Below are 20,252 nucleotides of genomic sequence, written 5' to 3' on the forward strand. Positions count from 1 at the left end.
ATCTAAAGCCATATATTTTGACAAAAAATGTAGCTGTAGTACATTTGTGATATTTTGTCAATACAGTACTTAACTGCAGTACACCTCTGTTCATCATATGAATCACGTTGCAGTCATCCTTGCTGCTTGGACTTGTACAGCAGAAGTCCCAACATTAGACTAACTACCTGAGTTATGCACCCTTTCCTTCTGTTGACCAAGTGGAAAACAGTGTGCCAGGACATCAGTGTCTCCCGTTTTAGTCCATTGGTTTGGCTCAGCCAACTGGGCCGTGCAGATAAGTACCCCCACTTATGTCCTTTTCTTAATTTTTTTATATTGTTGCATTGCTGCTGTTGTGTTCAGACTAAAGGAAGTCCCAATAAGGATTTTCACATGCAGTGTCTTTTCTGATTAGGTCCAGACCATGGCATCACAGTTTGTTGTGTTTGTGCAAATGACAGTGAGACTGAGATGAGGGGCGCTATAGCTCTAAAGTTTCTATGACAAGAAGAAGAATCTTGAAGCCTTTCCCAGGCTGCCATGGCATGTAACTCATAGTAGACATTGTTGCGCACCCCCCCTCCCCCCCCCAAAAAAAAAAGATTTTTAATGGAGATGAACTAAATGGAGGATGAGAGACAAAATGTAAGAGATCCATGGGTAGGCCCTGGATTTGAGGGAGTGGCCTCATGTGAGATGTGTACATAGTCCTTTCCCTTTAGGCTACTATATCTGATAACTTTGTGGGTCTTTGTGCTATCAAACGTGGTCTCTTCTCCCATGCTACTTCCTTGGTGATATCAGAAAAGTTTCTAAATTATATGTATTATGTTGATTTATCTGTATTTGTATATTTTATGTTCTGTAATATTTGATGTGTCTGTATGCATTCCATATGTACCTTAATCAAATTGTAGTACTGTTGATTTAATTGTGTTTTTATTCTGTGGAGCTTTTCTCCCCATGCCTCCACTGACAAAATAAATATTGGTCTGCCTAAATGTCTCTCTGTCAGAGTAACACAGGTGTTCTAAGGCAAGCTCAGGGAGGACAGAAGCCTTCCATAGAGCAGAAGGGCAAAAGCTCATTTGATCTTGATTTTCATTATGAATACAGACCATGAAAATGGGGTTTAATAGTCCTTTGTTTTTTTTTTTGTATTTTAATTAGCAGGTGTTTGAAAAGTTGCCATATGGATGACTGGCTTGTGGCATCCAAGCATTCATAGCTACATCACTTTTTGATCCTTCAGTGTTGGGTAATTTTATCATTATGCAGCAGAATTCACCAGGTGTTGAATTATTCACACATTAATAAGGAATGTGAGCTGGGTTTAAACTGTCATGAGACAGGTTAGTTTTACCTTACTGATGATTTGTTGTTGAGAAAGTAATCCTCAGTATGAGAGGAACCACAGGTAATTGGTGTTTGTGCTTGGCTGAGTAGTCAATGGTAAGAAGCTACCATCTGTTAGATTATGACTGAACACCTCTAAGTCAGTATCTCACTGAAATGTAACTACTGCAGTGCTGCAGATCTCTGGGTGACCACGGAAAGGTAGCTACAGGGTCTGTTAAGAGTGTTGGTCTTCCCCGGGTTGGAGTGTGGCTGGAAGTGGAATCACCTCTTTCACTCTCTGTCTTTCTCGGCAGCAGTGCTTCACACATTTGTGAGTGACTGGGTGATAAGTCATTCACAGATGACCTGATTCTAGGTCAGGACTTTGTACCTAGATCCTGATAAAGGGTCCAGTCTGGATTCAGCCACAACTTTTTCCCCCTTGACCAGGGCAGTTCTATCATAGACCATTTTGGGAAGAAAGTGTATGCAGTAACCACCCTTGCCTTCAAAGAACTTAATTGTAAGACCTGTATGGTCAAGTATCAGACCAGTGTCTTAAAACAATTAATGGAAAAGTCTAAGGAGATAATTGATGCTACTCTGAAAGCAGAAACCTTACAGCTTTCTTAGGTGGCTTTTCAGACTGACAGACATGCTGTCATGTGTGGATATATTGGCATGGATGCTGCATCCAAGGCAGCTGCCATGGGGGTCTATCCTTTGTAAACATATCTAGCTGAGGATGTAGCCTATGCCAATGGATATCAAAGCACAGATCGCTGTTACCTCATTAAAAAGAACACGTCTGCTGTTTGGACCCTCTAAGCCCATGAAGTATTCAAGACCTGGAGGAGATCATGAAAACCATTCAGTCAGTTAGGCAACTTTTCCATTTCCAATCCCCTGGTGAGATAGAAACTGCCCCCTGGGGGGGGGGTTGACCCTTTTACTGTTGCTAAGACAAAAGTAAGTAGGTAAAAGGTAAAAATAATAAAATGACTGCCATAACCGAAAATATCAGGGGATCACAAAGGGAAGCTTTAAACTCTTGATGGGGAGCAGTCATGACTACGTCAGGCCTCTCTACCCTCCTGTGCCCTTAACCCAACCTCAAACAAGCCATTATTCTTCCTAGGTCCTTTTGTTCCACCCTGTAAAAAACAGATTGGAGGCAAATTAATCATGTTTGCAGATAACTGGAGCAAAATAACCTAGGATGAGTGGGTCTGACAGTATTATCCCAAGGGTATTGAGACACCTTATTGCAGCCCATTTTGAAGGAAGACCTTCTGGAATGGACCATAGGAAACATTCTCTTTGAAAAGCTCAGGAAAGGTTTTTATTCAAGGATTTTACTAGTTTCAAGAAAGGAGGGGTAATAGAGGCCAGTCTTAGATCTGTCCAGCATTATTAAATACCAAAGACCTCAAGGTGCTAACCTTGTAGACGTTTTACCTCTTTTGTACTGTCAGGCTGTTACGGTCACACTGATCTAAAGGCTGCCTGTCTTCACATTCCTATCTACAGGGATCACAGATGCCTTTCCAGATTTGTGGCAGGGGGGCTGCTAATACCAATTTACTTGTCCTTTGGTTTGGCTGCTGCTTCCAGAGTGTCTGCAAAATGTCTGGCTCCATTAATTGCACTTTTCCAAACCAAGTGAGTGCTCATCTACTGTTATCTGGATGACTGTCTGATTCAAGCATCCATCCAAGAGAAGATAGAGTGGGTCTTGAATTTCACCTTGGATAGCTTCTAGAATTTAGGTCCATCTTTGAATATACCAAAGAAAAAAAGCTCGGCTGCTGAAAGGAAGTGATTTTCTTGGGATCCCAAGTGGATTCCACCCTTCAGAAGACATTTTGGAATTCCTGACAGCTTATTTCTTAAAGGTGTTATACAAGACCTTAATATCTGACAGAATACTTGCAGGTTGTGGGGTATATGGCCTCTATCATCATTACTGTTTCTCTGGCAAGACTGCAAATAAGGAAGCTGCAGAAGCATTTTTTTTGGGGGGGGGGCAGGGTACCACCACTCAACCACTGTTCCACATGGTTCAGTAGCTCGTGTATGTCAGACAAAAACTTTAATGGAGGATGGGTCAAATCCATTTGAATCCTGGATGAGCTTCAAACAGGAACCTAGAGGTCCCTGACCACGAATGCTTCATCCTTAGCATAGAATGCTCATTCCGGGGACTTCGAAGTCTAGAACAAATGGGAAAACAGTATGAGAAGGAAACATAGTAATGTGAAGGAGATGATGGCAGTTATGTTAGTAACCACCTTAAAACCTGTATGGAAACCTAGGTGTTTTACTTTATATCACAGTCAATACAACTGTTATGTGGTACATAAAGCAATTTAACATGTACTGTAACATGTTGTGGAGGCCAGTGATGAATGTGTGGGAGGTAGTCTTGCAGACAGGGATGCATCTCATAGCATCCTACTTCCCCATCCCAGCTGAACATTCTGGCATACAGCTTGAGCAAATCAAAAACCCTCCCCATGAATGGATGGTGGACTGGGACATTTTTCTCAAACTAGTCCATTAATGGAGTGTTCTAGAAATGGACTTTTGGTTTCTCTAGACAACTTACAGCTGAAAATATTCTGTACCGGAACACTTTAAAGGTGAAACATGGGAGGTAGGCACATTCTTTCTTAAATGGGTGGGTCTTTTTCCTCTCTACTGTCCCTCTGATCATCTTATTCTTCAGGGTGGTCGCAAAGCTAAAGGAGGAGTGGCCAGAATGATTCTGATAGCTCCATTTTGGCCTCTGCAGCATTGGTGATCCCTGCTTATCGTGTTGGTGAGGGATAAACCTTATATTACTACTTTGGCATATGGACCTCCTTACTTAGTGCAAGGGCCTGTTAACATCTGGACTTCCTGCGCAGTCCAGGGAATCGGTAATGCACCAAAGCCGGGAAACCTACTACCTGATTTCTCTTTGCTGTTAAAGGAGAAAATGGGGCCTTTCTCAACTATAATTCTTGGATTTCGCAGTATCTGTTAAAATCTGGGCTAGCTGACATATGCCTATGTGAACATATAGCTGTCATCTATTTCTGAGTGCGTTCCTGTTGATGTTCATTGTGTTGCCCTGCTGCAGTCATCATACTTGGGTTATCCTGTCATCATGCGGTCCCGCAGTCGGCCTGAGTTCCGAAGTCTTGGTCAGGTGTCGGTTGCTGTCACTTCTTCCCTGACGTCAGGGGTATATAAGAGGCATCCGACGCCATTTTCTTCAGTCTTTCTTGCCGCGAGGTGCCCAAAGCAGAAGCAGTTCGCAAGTGCCGGTCAGCCGACACCTGAGATTTTCGAATCGATTTTCAGTCCGAAGTCTTCAAAGCTAAGTACCCTGTTGGGGAACCTTTTCTTGCCTCAGTCCGATGTCAGAAAAAGTTAACAATTGCATTTCTTGTGGGAAGCAAATACCTCATAAGGATTTTCATTCTTATTGTATACCTTGCCTAGGCCCAGACCACGACGTCACTGGTTGTCGGTTTTGTGCTAGGTTCAATAAGTGAACTATAAAGCAATGCTTTGATTTTGCTCGATACTACTTCGGTAGGAAATTTAATTATACTATGCCGTCGGAACAACTGACTACCGGCGTGCATAAAAAACGCAAAGATAAAGATAGGCAGCCTAGATCCAAGCCAGACTCCGAGGCCTCTGCTGGGCCGGACGCCGATTCTCCGGTTTTCAGTGAGGCGCCTATGCAGCCCCTGACAACCGCTGAATTGAAACCCCAGACCGCTTTGGAATCTCAAACAGAGAGTACTAGGCAGACGCAGCCATTTTCTTTAGGCCCTGCAGACAACATTGCAGAAGGAGAAGCCGGTGCTGTGGAAACACCTTCGGTTTCAGAAGGTGTCTTTAGACCGACTACCCTCAACATAAAATCTTATGCTAAGCTTAAGACTCCTTTAAAACCTAAAAAGACTGTACAACAGTTTCCAGTTCAAGGCCCCCCATGCCTAAGAAACAGATGCTTAAGATGGCTGAAGATTGGATTACTCTGATCAGGGGTTCCCAACCCCCCCCCCCAGACAAAAGGCCAAGACAAGAGGAGGATTATGCCTCCTCTGATCAAGTTTCTATTTCTTCAGACTCCTCTGAGGAACAGAATTACTCCTTCCCCCTTATGAAGATTCTGATGCTGAAGATTCTATTCCCTCAGCATCTCCCCCTGAAGACTATTCCTTTGGGGAAACCTTACATACCATGAGGGAACATTTCCACTGGGAAGGTCAGGACTACTCCGACTCAAAGAAAAAGCTCCGAGAGTTTCTTTTACTTCCCCAGCACAGACCACTTGCTATCCCTCCAGTTTTAGACATTGTGGATGATGTTTACTTAGAATCTAGTCTAAATCCAGATTCTCTGCCACCTGCTCCAGCCAAACCAGACAGATATTATAGAGTGCCTGACTCACACAAATTCCTTTACAAAAGCCCTGTTGCTGACCCAGAAACAATTTCCCTGGGTCCCAAAGGGGCTAGGGCTTCTATGGCTAAAAATCCTGTGCCCTCTGAAAGGGACTCCAGAGCACTAGATAGGTGGGGGAAGAAGGTTTACACCTCAGCTACACCAGCTATGAGAACACTAAATTGTCAATTTCACATGCTGAAATATCAGCAATTCTTAATGTCTCAATTAAAACAAAAGATTGAGCACACACTCAACAGTCTGATTTGAAGGGAATGCAGGATCTGTTGCATGCAGCTGAACAGGTGGGCAAACATACTTTACAATGTGGATTTGATTCCTTGGAAACTTCCTGTAGAGCAGCTGTTACTGGGTCTGTCATATTTAGGCATGCTTGGTTAAAGGAACAAACTCTGCCTGATCATGTAAAAGCAAAATTACTAGATGCACCTTTGCAGCAGGCTGTCTTATTTGGTGTCAAAGCAGAAGAGGTTTTAAAGAAAATGGAGGATAAGGCAAAGTCTATGCAGACGGTGACAGATTTCTTACAGGTACAACCCCCTCGTTTCAGCAGAAATTGGCCAACAAAAAACTGGTCCTTTCCAGCTTCTGACAGACCACAGAGGGGTAAATACAGACACCCTAGGGGCAGAGGTCAAGCACAAATCCCTTACAAACCTCGCCAATGGGGTACTGCAACACAGAAGGGAGGAGAAGACAGGCCCCAAACTACTAGAAGACAAACACAATGACTTAACCCTCAAACTGCCAAGCAAATCTCTCTTGGCAGCTCCCTTGGGAGGAAAATTAGCACTTTTTGCAGACAACTGGCGCATCATCACAAAGGACAAATGGGTCCTAGACATTATCTTACAAGGATACAGATTCCATTTCCACACTATGCCAAGGATAAAAGGAATGCCAAACCTGCCACAAAATCAATGGGCAGAGGCACAAAAACAAATTGCAGCTCTCATGGACATGAGAGCCATTCAACTGGTACCTACACAGGAGCAAGGCCAAGGATTTTATTCAAGGCTCTTTCTAGTCCCCAGAAAGGACAATGCATGGAGACCCATTCTAGACCTTTCAGTTCTGAACACCTACTTGCAAGTACCCAAATTCAAGATGCTAACACTACAGCAGCTTCTTCCCATGTTGGGCAAGAAGGCTTGGCTAGTAACGTTGGACCTCAAGGAGAGGCATACCTGCATGTCCGCTATCAGACAAAATTGCAGAAGATACCTCCATTTCATTGCAGGTTCAACGCATTACCAATTCTCTGCACTGCCCTTTGGCTTCTCTACTGCGCCCAGGGTCTTCACAAAATGCCTGGCACCAGTAATTGCATACTGCAGACAAAGAGGAATTCAAATATACCCATACCTGGACGACTGCCTCATCCAAGCAGAAAGCAAGGACATTCTCTTACAACATCTGACGTTTGTCAAACACCTTTTATGTTGCCTCGGGTACACAGTAAACAAAAAGAAATCAAAACTAGTGCCCTCACAGAACATGACATTCCTGGGTGCCAGCTTGAATACAACGGCCCAGATGGCTTATCTCATGCCAGACAAGCAACTACAACTAACTCAGTACTTCAAAATAATGGCAACAAAGACCCAACTCCCTTCAAGAAAAATTCTGCAGGCCTTGGGATTCATGGTATCTTGCATACTACTAATACCATTTGCAAAACTGCATATGAGGAAATGACAATGGCACCTGAAAAGCGTATGGACTTCAACACAACCACAGCTTGGAAACAATGATACCTCTCATTCCCTGCCTTCAACACGAGTTTCTATGGTGGTCACAGGCATGTCACCTCAACAAGGGTAAGCCTTTCACCTTACCCCCAGCCAGGCAAACTATGACAACAGATGCATCGGACTATGCCTGGGGGGGGCACACATGGCAGGACAGTGCGTTCAAGGCAAATGGACTTCAGATCAAAGATATCTGCACATCAATCAAAAAGAAATGCTAGCTGTACAAAATGCTCTGACAGCCTTCAAGGACCTCTTACATCCAGGACAATTTATAATAAGGACAAGACAATACCACAGTAATGTAGTACATAAACAAGCAAGGGGGTACACACTCCTACCCTCTATGCAGGCAAGCAATGACGTTGTGGAACACAGCACTGACTTACCAAGTTCAATTACAAGCACAATTCCTGCCAGGAAGAAAGAACACATTGGCAGACAACCTAAGCAGGAACATCATGGATCCTCACGAGTGGAAACTGGATCCACAAGTATTTGCAATGATAACTCAAAAATGGGGGCACCCAGACATAGACCTTTTTGCCAACCCCAAAAACAATCCGCTACCAAAATTTTGCACAAGGACATTCCACCATCAAGCTTGGAAAGTGGACTCACTCTCATTCAGTTGGAAAATGTTGACAGTATATGCCTTCCCTCCACTGCCCCTTCTAACAAAGGTGCTGCTGAAAGTCAGAATGGAGAGACCACAAATGATACTCATTGCCCCAGACTGGCCACGCCAGCACTGGTACCCAGTACTAAGAAACATGGCCCATGGCCCACCATGGATTTTACCACAAATTCCTCATCTGCTCACACAGCAAGACAGTCAGATTCAACACAGCCAGCTCAAGACCTTAAATCTGGCTGCATGGCAAATCACCTAAACAACCAGCCAGCTCCTCTATCACAAGCCGTTATGGATGTCATTCTGGAGGCCAGGAGGCCCAGCAGCAGGAAAGCGTACTCAGACAAATGGAAAAGATTTTGCGCCTGGAACCAAGCTAAAGGCCAAAATCCCATTGAGCCGGACATACTTCAGATTCTACAATATCTAACTGAGATGTTACACAAAGGACTTTCCTTTTCATCTATTAAAATCCACGCCTCAGCTATTTCAGCTCACTACAACATGGATCCTCCCTTATTTTCACATCCACTTCTAAGGCAGTACCTCAGAGGGGCCAAAAACATAAGGCCTCCCAGGAGAGCACCAACGCCAACTTGGGACCTCAACTTTATTCTGGAAAAGCTTACGCTACCACCTTTTTAGCCAGCTTTCTCAGCTGATTTAAAGTTTATATCATGGAAAACTGCCCTGCTGCTAGCAATTACTTCAGCCAGAAGAGTCTCAGAGCTACAGGCACTAATGGCAGTGGAGCCTTTCCTCATTTTCCATCAAGACAGAGTCTCTCTACGAACTAACCCCTCCTTTATGCCAAAGGTGGTATCCAGTGTGGCTCTAAATCAAACCATCCATTTACCCACTTTTTCCCCAAATCCACAGAACAAAGGAGAAAGACTCCTGCACTCATTGGTCATTCACAGACAACTACGTTACTACTTGGATAAAACTAAGGCTTTCAGAAAATCTGACCAGCTTTTTGTATCCTATGCAACAGCATCACAAGGAAAGGCCATCTCAAAACATACCATTTCAAAATGGATAGGACATTGCATACGTTTTTGCTACACCCATCATGGAAAACCAGTTCCTGCTAGCATAAGGCCCCACTCCACCAGGGCAGCAGCTACATCTACAGCCTTCCTCGGGGGGTGCCAACCAAGGATATTCTGGAGGCTGCAACTTGGAGTTCAGTACACACCTTCACCAAAAACTATCACTTACCACTATACTCTAAGACTAGAGCTGGCTTCGCCACTGCAGTTTTGCAGGGCCTACTACCCTCTTCTAACCTTGTTTGATTCCACCTCCCATCCTTAGTTTTGGGATTCAACCCAAGTGTGATGACTGCAGCAGGGTAACACGAACATAGTACAGTTTTGTACCTACCATAAATGTAGATGTTCGAGTGTTCACCCTGTTGCAGTCCAGGTTACCCTCCCTCCATCCCCTCTGATCTAACTGAAACCTTTCTATGCCTTTATATCTGATACAACCTTTGGGGTGTATTTGCTTATAGCTGGAGGTATGTTTTGTTTATTATTGATACTATGTAGTGACCTCCTATTGGGGGGGGGGGGCACCTGACATCTGGGGCAAGAAAAACTGAAGAAAATGGCGTCGGATGCCTCTCTTATACCCCTGGCGCACTGATGTCCGGGAAGAAGTGACAGCAACCGATGCCGGACCACGACTTTGGAATTCGGGCCGACTACAGGACCGCCTGACAGCAGGATAACCCAAGTGTGATGACTGCAGCAGGGTGAACACTCGAACATCTAGAGTTATGGTAGATACAAAACTGTACTTTTGTTCCCTTACTCTCCTAGGCTACCAGTCATTCAATTTTAGAAGGGAATTTTGCATTTCTTACTTCCCAGGAAATGTATTTATATTGCATTTGTTTGCCAGAATTGTCTAATTTGGCTGTACAAGACCCCCTTTTCAGCAAAGATCTGGGGAGATAAGCTCCTTAAACATCAAACATTCATAAGCACATCATAGGTGAGCTGACATGATGATTAGGCAAACGACAAATCAAGTAAAATATTTGTTACATTCAGACATACAAAAATAAACACATTTTACACAGTAACCCCGTACAATGAGCTAAACATATTAGAATGCAAATCAGTCAGTAAATGTATAAGGCAGTACAAAAGTTGAGTGTCCCAAAGTAGTAGCAGTGTCATAGTTTCCAAAGCAGTAGTGCTTTGATTATTATCTAACCCTGTTTGATTCCACCTCCCATCCTTAGTTTTGGGATTCAACCCAAGTGTGATGACTGCAGCAGGGTAACACTAACATAGTACATGCATTAGTAGCTGTATTTAGAGCACAACCAAAAGCTGTTTACTGAATTTCCTGTTTGCACTTAATTTTAAAATAGTTTTTTTCTCAAAACTTGCATATTTTCTGTCTTTGACCTAGCACTCTTGTGTGGGGTCATTTACTGCACTGTTATAACTTGATATTACTTGTGAACCTCTGCTATCTCTGAAAAAACAAAAGCAAAAAAAAATATTGCTTTTTTCCCCACTTTTCTGAGATTTAAAAAAGTTCAAGTTACAAGCTTGCTGTTCTTGAACTGTTTTGTAAGTTTCTGTGAGGCCATTTTTGCTTGGGCTAAAGGAAAGTCTCTCTGTTGATCAGTGGCAGTGATGAACATTGAGCTGCTTCCTGCCCCGTGGGAGTGGTTACTGACTTGAAACTGTAGTTTTATTGGCCGTTTTGGGTCAATTCCTGGCTCTTTCCAGCCCCTGCTATCAAGCACGCTTTAGAGTGCTTTAGCGCGATTTAGCAATGAGTTGCCACTAGAGCAGCATCGGGCAGCTGGTTTAACAAGGTTAAACTTTTCTGGCTCCATAAAGTCTGTTCTTCATTTTTTCCCTTAGAACTGCTCTACTAGTAATCTAAACAGTATATCCCTTAACTAAAAAGCGCAGCACTTGTTCCTAAAAGCTTTTACTTGTCTTAAAAGCATCTTCTTTTCAGGTTTAGCACTTCTGTATTATGCAAAGTCCCTCACTAGCAACCCCCAGGAGTACCCACTTCCTTACTAAGTCCTCTCTTATTCAGTTACACCCCTAACTTCTAAATTTCTCTAGCATGTCGAAGGGCCAGATGCTGGCGTCCTCTCCTGTCCAGTTGGTGAATTTGGGAATATTGAGGCAATGTTACAATTGCCTCATGTACACTGACAACCCTCTCCTCCTCCCACACAGGGTTGCCAGATGTCCCTATTTGGGCGGGACTGTCCCGAGATCAGCAGCCTGATCCCGTGTCCCGCCCTGCCGGTTTAAATCCCGGCCAGCCTCCGCTTTGTTTGTTTTTTTTTTGATTGTCCCGTATACCTGGCATACGGGCCAATCAAAAATTGCTAAACACGGAGCTTCTTGTGTTCTGCATTAAACACGAGAAGCTCCGTGTTTTTGATTGGCCCATATGCCAGTATACGGGCCAATCAAAAATCGCTAAACACGGAGCTACTTGTGTTGAATGCGGAACTGCAATGCATTAAACACGAGAAGCTCCGTGTTTAGTGCAGACATAGCACCAGAATCGGGGACAAATCCAAAAACAATCGGGGTCACTTTTAAAATATTGCATGTGCTAACTTGAGGTATTTTGATAGAATAAGTGAACATAGTTTCTAAAGTTAATCGAAAGCAATGTAAAATCAGTAACTATTCTGTTTTATTGACTCTAAGTCACCACAGATAAAGAGGGACAGAGCTAAATTCTGAGCCTAAATCAGGAACAGTGGACAGGTAAAGAGTGATCGCAGAGGATTTATTTCAGGTCCAAGCCAGCGCCGGCAATAATAGAACGCAAACAATTGCAAAAGGTAAACTTGTACATACATATGCAACAAACGAGAAAATGCTATGGAGTACAAAGGAGGTAAAGATAATACAAATAAGTGAGTACACCAACAGGCAGTATAAATGATACCATAGGTGGTGGTATTCTGTAATCGTGATAGATAAAAGGAATGTGAACATGTTATTCACGATTCTAATGCATTTGAAAATGCATAGTAAGTAGAGCTGTGTTAGCGAAGTAGTGGTGTTGTGCTTCCTTTATGAGGGCATCTTCTAAGTCTTTCCTGAATTGGGAAGGCGTGATATAATTTCTTAAGTGGTATACGTTGTCAGGGCTGGTGCTTTCAGTCAAGCTTCACTGTCACTCCCAGTCCCATCCCTCCTAAGCAACCTAGTTCATGCTGCAGAGTTTTAGTATGCATAAATTGAACTCTAGTTACAAATGGCGTTCATAGTAAAATGTAAATAGGTTGCAGAGCTACTGAGTGAGCTCACTTCTTTAATGTAAAGACCTTTTTTTTTTTTTTTTTTTTTTGGTCTTCACTTGCCGTGACAGACCTTCTTCTTCTTTTTTGTCCCTACCTGGGGTGCTGGAAATCTGGCAACCCTGTTCCCACATAACACAAATACTTGCGAGAGATGCAGCTATTTAGCCAAACTGGAGGCTGAGCTCTCTCAACTCAGGACTGGCAAGACCAGACAGGAGGAGAAGGCAACTACACACACCACAAAACCAGTCTCACATAAAGCTATTACAACAATGAATCAAACACATAAACACACAAAGTCATACTCGGAGGCTCTGAGCAAAAATTTACCTAAACAGCAGAGGCCTCCAAAGCAGACATCCAAGCAACTGCCACCTCATGACACACCACAGGCAACACATAAACCACAAAATCAGTGTGCAAAGCAGTCACAGCCCTTAAGGCCAAATACAACACCAAACATACTTGTCATAGGTGACTCCATAGTCAGACACACTGACGTCCCACTCACCAGGCTGAACAAGGAGAGGGTCACAGTAAGCTGCCTATCGGGCTAGAATCCACCACATAACACAAGCACTCGGGTCACTCCACAGCAAGTACAAATATGACACAGTCATTGTCCATGCTGGTGTGAACGACCTGAGACGTACCTCCCTGGACTACATGAAAAGAGACATAGAGGAGCTCTCTGATTATGTAGCCCAGGCAGGTATGACCCTGACCCTGAGCAGTATCCTTCCTTCACCAAGAATGATGCCACAACATAGAGACAAGATGATCAGCTTTAAAAATTGGCTTAATTTCTGGTGTCATTCAAAGGGGATCCAGTGTCTGTCTGCCTGGGATGACATGCTTGACAATCCACGCTGCTTCGCAAGGGACGGCTTGAACCTGTCACCCCTGGGATTCCGGATATTGGCTAAGGCTCTTGCTACCCCCATAGTGCCTTTTTTAGGCAAGGCTCAAATTCTAAACCTACCACCCTAGAAAACAAAAATGGGAAGAAACTAAGGGTAATGATGCTCAATGCCAGAAGTCTAAATCTCAAAATGCATGCACTCGAGGCCCTTCTCAGTATGGAGAACATCGATGTCTGTGCTGTGACTGAAACCTGGTTCAAGGCTCCTGAGAGCACCCCGGCACTATCAGGTTTTACCTCATATCATGCGTTCCGGCCCCAAAACCCGGACCACACCACAAAAGGAGGGGGTGTATCCATATTCATCAAGGATACCCACACCTCCAGGTTGGTGGCAACACACGAAGCATCGGAAACCATTCAGGTGCAATTAACCATAGGCAAAACTGCTCTACAATTTGTAGCATGCTACAGGCCACCCTCTCAAACTCAGGAACCCCACACAGCCTTCCTGAAGACACTGGAGGGTATAAATGTATCTCCAAACACCATTATATTGGGTGACTTCAACTACCCGAATATAGACTGGGAACATTACTCAAGCCCCAACTTTCTAGCCCAAAGGTTCCTGGAGTTCATAAATTCAAATGCCATGGAACAACTAGTCACCGTTCCCACAAGAGGAGAAAATATACTAGATCTCATCGTACCAAACATGGGGACAAAATGCTCCACACCGGAAGTATATCCCTCATTGGTGAGATCAGATCACAAACTTATCTCACTGGAAATCCACATCCCGCCCCCACCCCAAACAAAGAAGACCACAGTGAAGAACTTCTCTAAAGCAAACTTCACACTACTCAAGACTGGTGTGGTATCCTTCAAGGCCCCCGAGCCAGTGGAAACCACAACCCAAGCTGCGGAAGCCCTTACAAATGCCTTCTACGAACACCTCCAGGACTGCATGGATCAGGCAATCCCTAATAAAACCAAGATCTTTCCACCAAGGGCAAACGTCCAGTCTGGTGGACCCCAGCCATAAACAAACTTTACAATAAGAGGAGAAAGCTGTTACATGATAGAGCAAAATCCATAAAAGAGAAGACACCCTTGATCATTATTAGTAAAAATACGAGCACTCATAAAATCATCCAAGGCCAACTTTGAGAGAAAAATTGCAATAGATTCAAAAGACAATCATAAGGCCTTCTTCAGCTATGTTAGAAACCTGGGTGGAAACTCCCAGATATGCGCAGAATTAGTCCAAAATGATACAAAAATCACTGAACCCACAGACATTGCCAACATACTGGCAGACAGGTTAAGTGCAAACTTCACCCCCCTCTCCCCCCCAAAAGGAGAGATAACTATCCCAGCGGAGTGTAGCCTCCCAGACATCTCAAATGCGCAGGTGAAAGCTGCTCTCTCTAAAGCTAAAAACACAGCATCAATGGGACCGGATGGTGTCCCTGGCTATGTGCTACACGAACTCAACTAGGAACTAAACCCGCATATAAGGCAGCTGTTTAATCTTAGTCTTACCACAGGATACGTGCCCAAGGAGTGGCGTACGGCAACTGTGGTCCCACTCCACAAAGGCGGTACCTCTACGGACCCTGGTAATTACCGCCCCATAAGCTTAACAAGCCTGGTCTGCAAAGCTATGGAGAGGATCATAATGGAACTCATAAACAAAGACATAGGGGACTTGCAGACATTGGACCCGACCCAGTTTGGCTTTGTCAAGGGCAGATCATGCCTTTTGAACTTGGTCGACTTCTTCGAAACAGTCACCAAGGCCATTGATGAGGGAAAGGCAGTCCATACAGCCTATCTTAACCTTGCAAAAGCTTTCGACACAATACCCCACTCGGGTATTATAGAGAAACTTACCAGCTTAAATGTAAACCCATATGTCACAAGATGGGTTGCAAACTGGCTAAAGGACAGAACCCATAGGGTTAGAGTTGCTGGCGCCATGTCAGACTCCAAGCCGGTCACAAGTGGTGTCCCACAGGGCTCAGTCCTTGGCCCCCTGTTGTTCGGCATCTACTTCTCAGAAGTACAGGCAAACATAGGAGGACTATGGCTGCCAAAGTTTGCAGATGACTGCAAACTGGGCGCCATAGTGGAAAGTACATCGGACACAGATATCCTTCAGAGGGGTCTCACAGAAACTGATAACTGGTGCCAGAGCCATGGCCTGAAGTTAATTGCCAAAAAATGTATAGTCATACCCTTCGGGAAAAACAAGGTAACCCCAAGCTACCATATAGGTGGCAATCCATTAAGCACAGAAGAGGTTATCAGGGACCTGGGGACCCAGGTTGACAGTGGCCTTTCTTTTGACACACACATTGCTAAAGTGGTTAGAAAGACCTTCTACATTGCCCACCTGATCATGAAGGGGTTCACATCCAGATCAAGTGAGGTCATTGTTCCCCTGTACTCTTCACTTATCAGACCAATGATCGAGTACAATGCCCCATTCGGGATGTATCTCACCCGACACCTGCAGCAATTGGAGAGACCCCAAAAGTTCCTCACCAAAAGGATAAAGGGACTCCAAAATCTGTCATATGCTGCCAGACTGAGGAAACTCCAGCTCTATTCAGTCGCATACCGCCTGCTCAGAGGTGACCTGTGCCTGACATACAAGGCCATGTCCAACCCGGAATTAATGGACATGCTCCACCTCAAAAAATCCAAATCTACCAGATCCACTAGATCAAGCGACTTAAACCTTAGCACGGATATAAATAGGACATGCTGGAGGGATAGATTTGTCACCCAGAGACTCCCTATGCTGTGGAATAAAATCCCGGCCCATGTGAGGCAGAGCACCTCGCTGGCTCTGTTCAAGAGAAATCTTGACCGGTGGATGGGAGATCGTAGGTTTACCCCAGGAATCATCTCTGTGTCACTGCTGGACAGAGGCACAACAAACTAATGGGCACAGTATTTTTTAACATAAGGGGTGGCGTAAGCCACAAAACTTTGGGCTAGGCTTATAAATGCCTTAGGGCAGATAGCCTAGTATAAACCTTATGAACCTATGACTGTAGTAGAGGCGTTTGTGGAGAAAGAGAACTTGGAAGTTAGAGATGAAGATGTAACTAGAGTAGACTAGTCACAAGTGATGGTAAGAAGGAGAGAGGAAAAAGTAAGAAGATAATCCAGGTAGGATATTTGTTAGGCAGCCAGTTGGGATAGAACATTGACATACTCTGGCATTTAGATGAGCATGGAGGCTTCTGTTAAAGCTAAGCTTTTTCGCATTTTCTCTAAGTGGGCTGGGTATAATGTTCCATATATTGGAGATATGCTTGGAGTAGAAAGCATCCCAGATGAGTTCCTGGATGCAGATTGATGAGCCAGGAATTTATCTTTAGAGTGGAGAGGTCTGCTAGAGTTATACCACTGCAGAAGCGTATGCAAGGAAGGACTTTCTTCTGGGTGCTGAAGTATTGAGTAAGAAGTTATTAGCCAAAGGAATTTAAAATAGTTTGGAAATTCTGTCCATTTCATTTTTGAGAGTATAAGGCAGCGATGGGTTCTGTTAGGTAAATTAACAGTGAATTTGGCAATGTTTTCTAATATTCAAGTTTTCCTACAAGGCTGTTTTGTAGGTTAGTAAGGATAGGGACAGTGTATTAGGAGTGTTTGTAGGAGATAGGCACGTGGAGTAGATTTAAGAGCTAGGCCTATGAGAAATGACTTTGCTCTGTATACAGCTCCAAGCCTTTGGGGAGTATTCTTTATATTGTTATGTATGTGAATATCAGACTTGAGCTTATTAGTTGTTACACCAAGCAACTTGGTGTTTGAATCCTGCTCAAGTTTTTTCAAGCAGAAGAAATATACTAAAACTGTTTTAGAGAAGCAGCGCATCAGTTTAGTTTTGTTACCTTAAGTATAAGATGAGCATTTTCTATTCAGTGTTCTGCTGAGTAGGATTCTGGGGTAAAGAACTGTAGCTGTCCCAAGGAGTAGGATGGAGCAAGTGAAAGTAACACAGTTGCAAATTGAACCATTCTGAAAAGTGCTTTGACAGTGTGAAGGTTATTTATGTACATGTTGAACAGCAAGACTCCAGGAATTGACCCTTTGGGGCCACCTATAGGGTCTGGGAGGAAGGATGAACAAGTGATCTGAAGTAGTTAACTTAATTTTATCTGCAACCTAAGGGTATTCGGATCCATATCGGATCTGACCTGGCAACTTTTCAAGCATCTGCTCCAAGCTCCATGCTCCTCCCCCTTACCCATAACCCATCACCATCTCCTACCTTCTCCCAGCTCTCGTTTGCTGCTGCGTGCATCAGCATTGTGGTCTCCGTAGCTCTGAGCATTAGGGTAGTAGTAAGTGCTTTTTGGAAAAAAATATTTTCTTGTGTGTAGTGAGAGTTTGTCTTAGTTCCCTTTTCCTCCCCCAAACGCTTGTTCATCGGAAAAAGTTAGTTTGTGAAGTAGTTTAGTGTAGGCCCGCCCTTCCCCATAGGTATGTGTGGTTTTTAGTGTGTTGGAGTTTCATAGGTGTGGCTGTGTGAGTGTAGAATGGCTGATCAGCCTAAACCTACATTTAAGAAATGCACAGAGTGTGGCCATAAGCTTTCACCGGTGGATGGTCACACTCTGTGTGTTGTTTGCCTAGGCGTTCCACATTTGTCTACCCAGTGCAGTGTGTGTGCCGGCTTTAATCCTAGGGCCTTAAAGGAGAGGAAGGCCAAACTGATGGTTAAAGGCCTTCTCCCTGTTTCCATGCTGGACTCGTTTTCTTCGGCTTCCACAGCTACTGCCCAACCCCCCCCCCCCCTCCTCAGGCAGGGACTCATTCCCCCACTAGGCATGTTGAGGGGGATGAAAAAGGAAGAGAAAGGAAAAAGGACAGAGAAAGAGAGAGAGAAGGGGGATAGGCCCTGCAAACGGTCTCCAGATCAAGAGTCCTTCCCTAGCCCGCCTTCCAAGGTGTCGAGACCTGTCTCTCCTCGGCTCCACTCACCTAGATTCTCCCTGAAGCTGCCAGAGCTTTTGGAACTAAGGCCTTCATCCAGATCTTCACAGCATCCAGCTAGATCCGTGTCTGTCGCTTCCTCGCGCTCGACTCTGAGTCACTCTGAAATGGATATTTATTTATTTTTTTATTTAACATTTGTTGACCGGGAAAGTCCGACTAGGTTCCACAGATCCTGTTTTCAGCGGAGGCCCGGGGAGAAATGCTCCAGAAGCATTTGGACAGGATGATGAGATTTATTCGGACCCAAATCCAGATGGGAGTCTTGCCAGGCCCCTCTTCCTCTGGAGGGGGGACCTCCATGCCCTTCTTTCATCCTATTTCTCCTTCCCCAATCCAGCCTGCGGTTTCGGGGTTTATGGATCCCGAGGATCTTCGGAGCTGGGGATTCGGCGTAGATGGTTCCTCCAACCTCGACTCCGGCGATTACCTTGAGTTCCTCAGATCCGACCAGTTCAGATCCGAGTGGCTCTCTGGGCCAAGGTCAGGGAGTCGGACCCGAGGGGATGGAGGTGTCTTAGGCTCTGACTTTGTCGTATCCAAGCTGTTCCTTCGGAGCTCCAGCTTACCTTAGCCTCGGCCTCGATCCTCACGGCAGACCCGGGGAGAGCTTCCTCCTTGCTGGGTGCTAAGGAGGTGCGCTCTCCATTGGCATTCGATGTGAGGGAGAGGGTTCTCTCCCAAGGATCGAGACCCCTGCCTATTTCCTTGGATTCCACCTAGACTCCCTTGGATTCGGTTAAGACTCCCTTTCAGCTTGTTAAACCAAACAAATATGAGCTGTAGGAATCACAAATTCAAGGCTGACGAAATAAATTTAATAAAGTAAGCACACGCTTTCGGAGAGCTCAGTGGCACTCCTTCCTCAGACAAGGAAAAATCAGGATTCAGAAAGTAAAAACACTTATATATGCACACGTTACTCATTAAATAATTAATCTAGTAACTTCAAACAAGCAAGTTAAGCAGAACTATTAACCCTTTAAAAGGGTATGTTCATGCTACTGACACCAAAAAACAAGCTAAACACATTCACCTTGTATATACAGTATAAAAATCTTAAACTTTAACCACCATGTATGAAATTTTACTAAAAAATAAATAAATAAATAAACTTTATATGATTAAGTTCAAGTATACTTTGTTTTAAAACTACTTAAAAACAGTCTAACCATATTATCTTTTCAATGAAAGATTCTTTAAAATACAACTGATAGACACATAATCATTCAGTCCCGGATACATGTAGGCAGCTGTGCGAATTTGCCAAAAAAGTTTAACTTGCTTGTTTGAAGTTACTAGATTAATTATTTAATGAGTAACGTATGCATATATGTGTCAGTTGTCTGGTACATCAACAAACAGGGAGGAACCAGATCTTACCAGGCCATGAGAGTGTGGGAATGGGCGATCTCCATCAGTCTGTTTCTGATTGCAACGCACATCCCGGGAAGCTCCAACATTTTAGCGGACAGATTGAGTCGGGCTGTTCTAATGCCATACGAGTGGTCTCTGAAACAGTCGATAGCGGAGGAGATCTTCCTTGCGTAGGGTTAGCCTTGCTGCGATCTCTTTGCAACTCCTTCCAACACGAAGTGCGACGAGTTCTTCGCTCTGATTCCCTCATCAGGGGATCCCCCCAGAGATGCTCTAGTCCATGCTTGGCCTCCCAGGTTGCTTTATGCTTATTCCCCGTTACCACTTATTCTGAAGTTTCTTCAGAAAGCGTGCTGTCCGGGGTGCAAAGTGATCCTCATTGCCCCGTTCTGGCCTCTTCAAGTGTGGTTCCCCTTCCTCTGGTTTCATGTTCTAGCTCCTCCTTGGGTTCTGGATCCCTGCCCAGATCTTATTTCTCATCCCTTGAGCACTTGTCCGCCCAACCTGGACAGCCTC

General features: G+C 44.3%; 1 protein-coding gene across 2 annotated transcripts in view; it reads left to right on the plus strand.

Annotated features, from left to right (window-relative positions):
• Positions 1–20,252, plus strand: part of NOL6 (nucleolar protein 6) — a 1,772,660-nt gene that overhangs the window by 1,260,706 nt on the left and 491,702 nt on the right. The window lies entirely within an intron of this gene.

The sequence above is a fragment of the Protopterus annectens genome, chromosome 1.part1 (assembly GCF_019279795.1).
Source record: "Protopterus annectens isolate FY-2018-M chromosome 1.part1, PAN1.0, whole genome shotgun sequence".
NCBI classification, from domain to species: Eukaryota; Metazoa; Chordata; order Ceratodontiformes; family Protopteridae; genus Protopterus; species Protopterus annectens.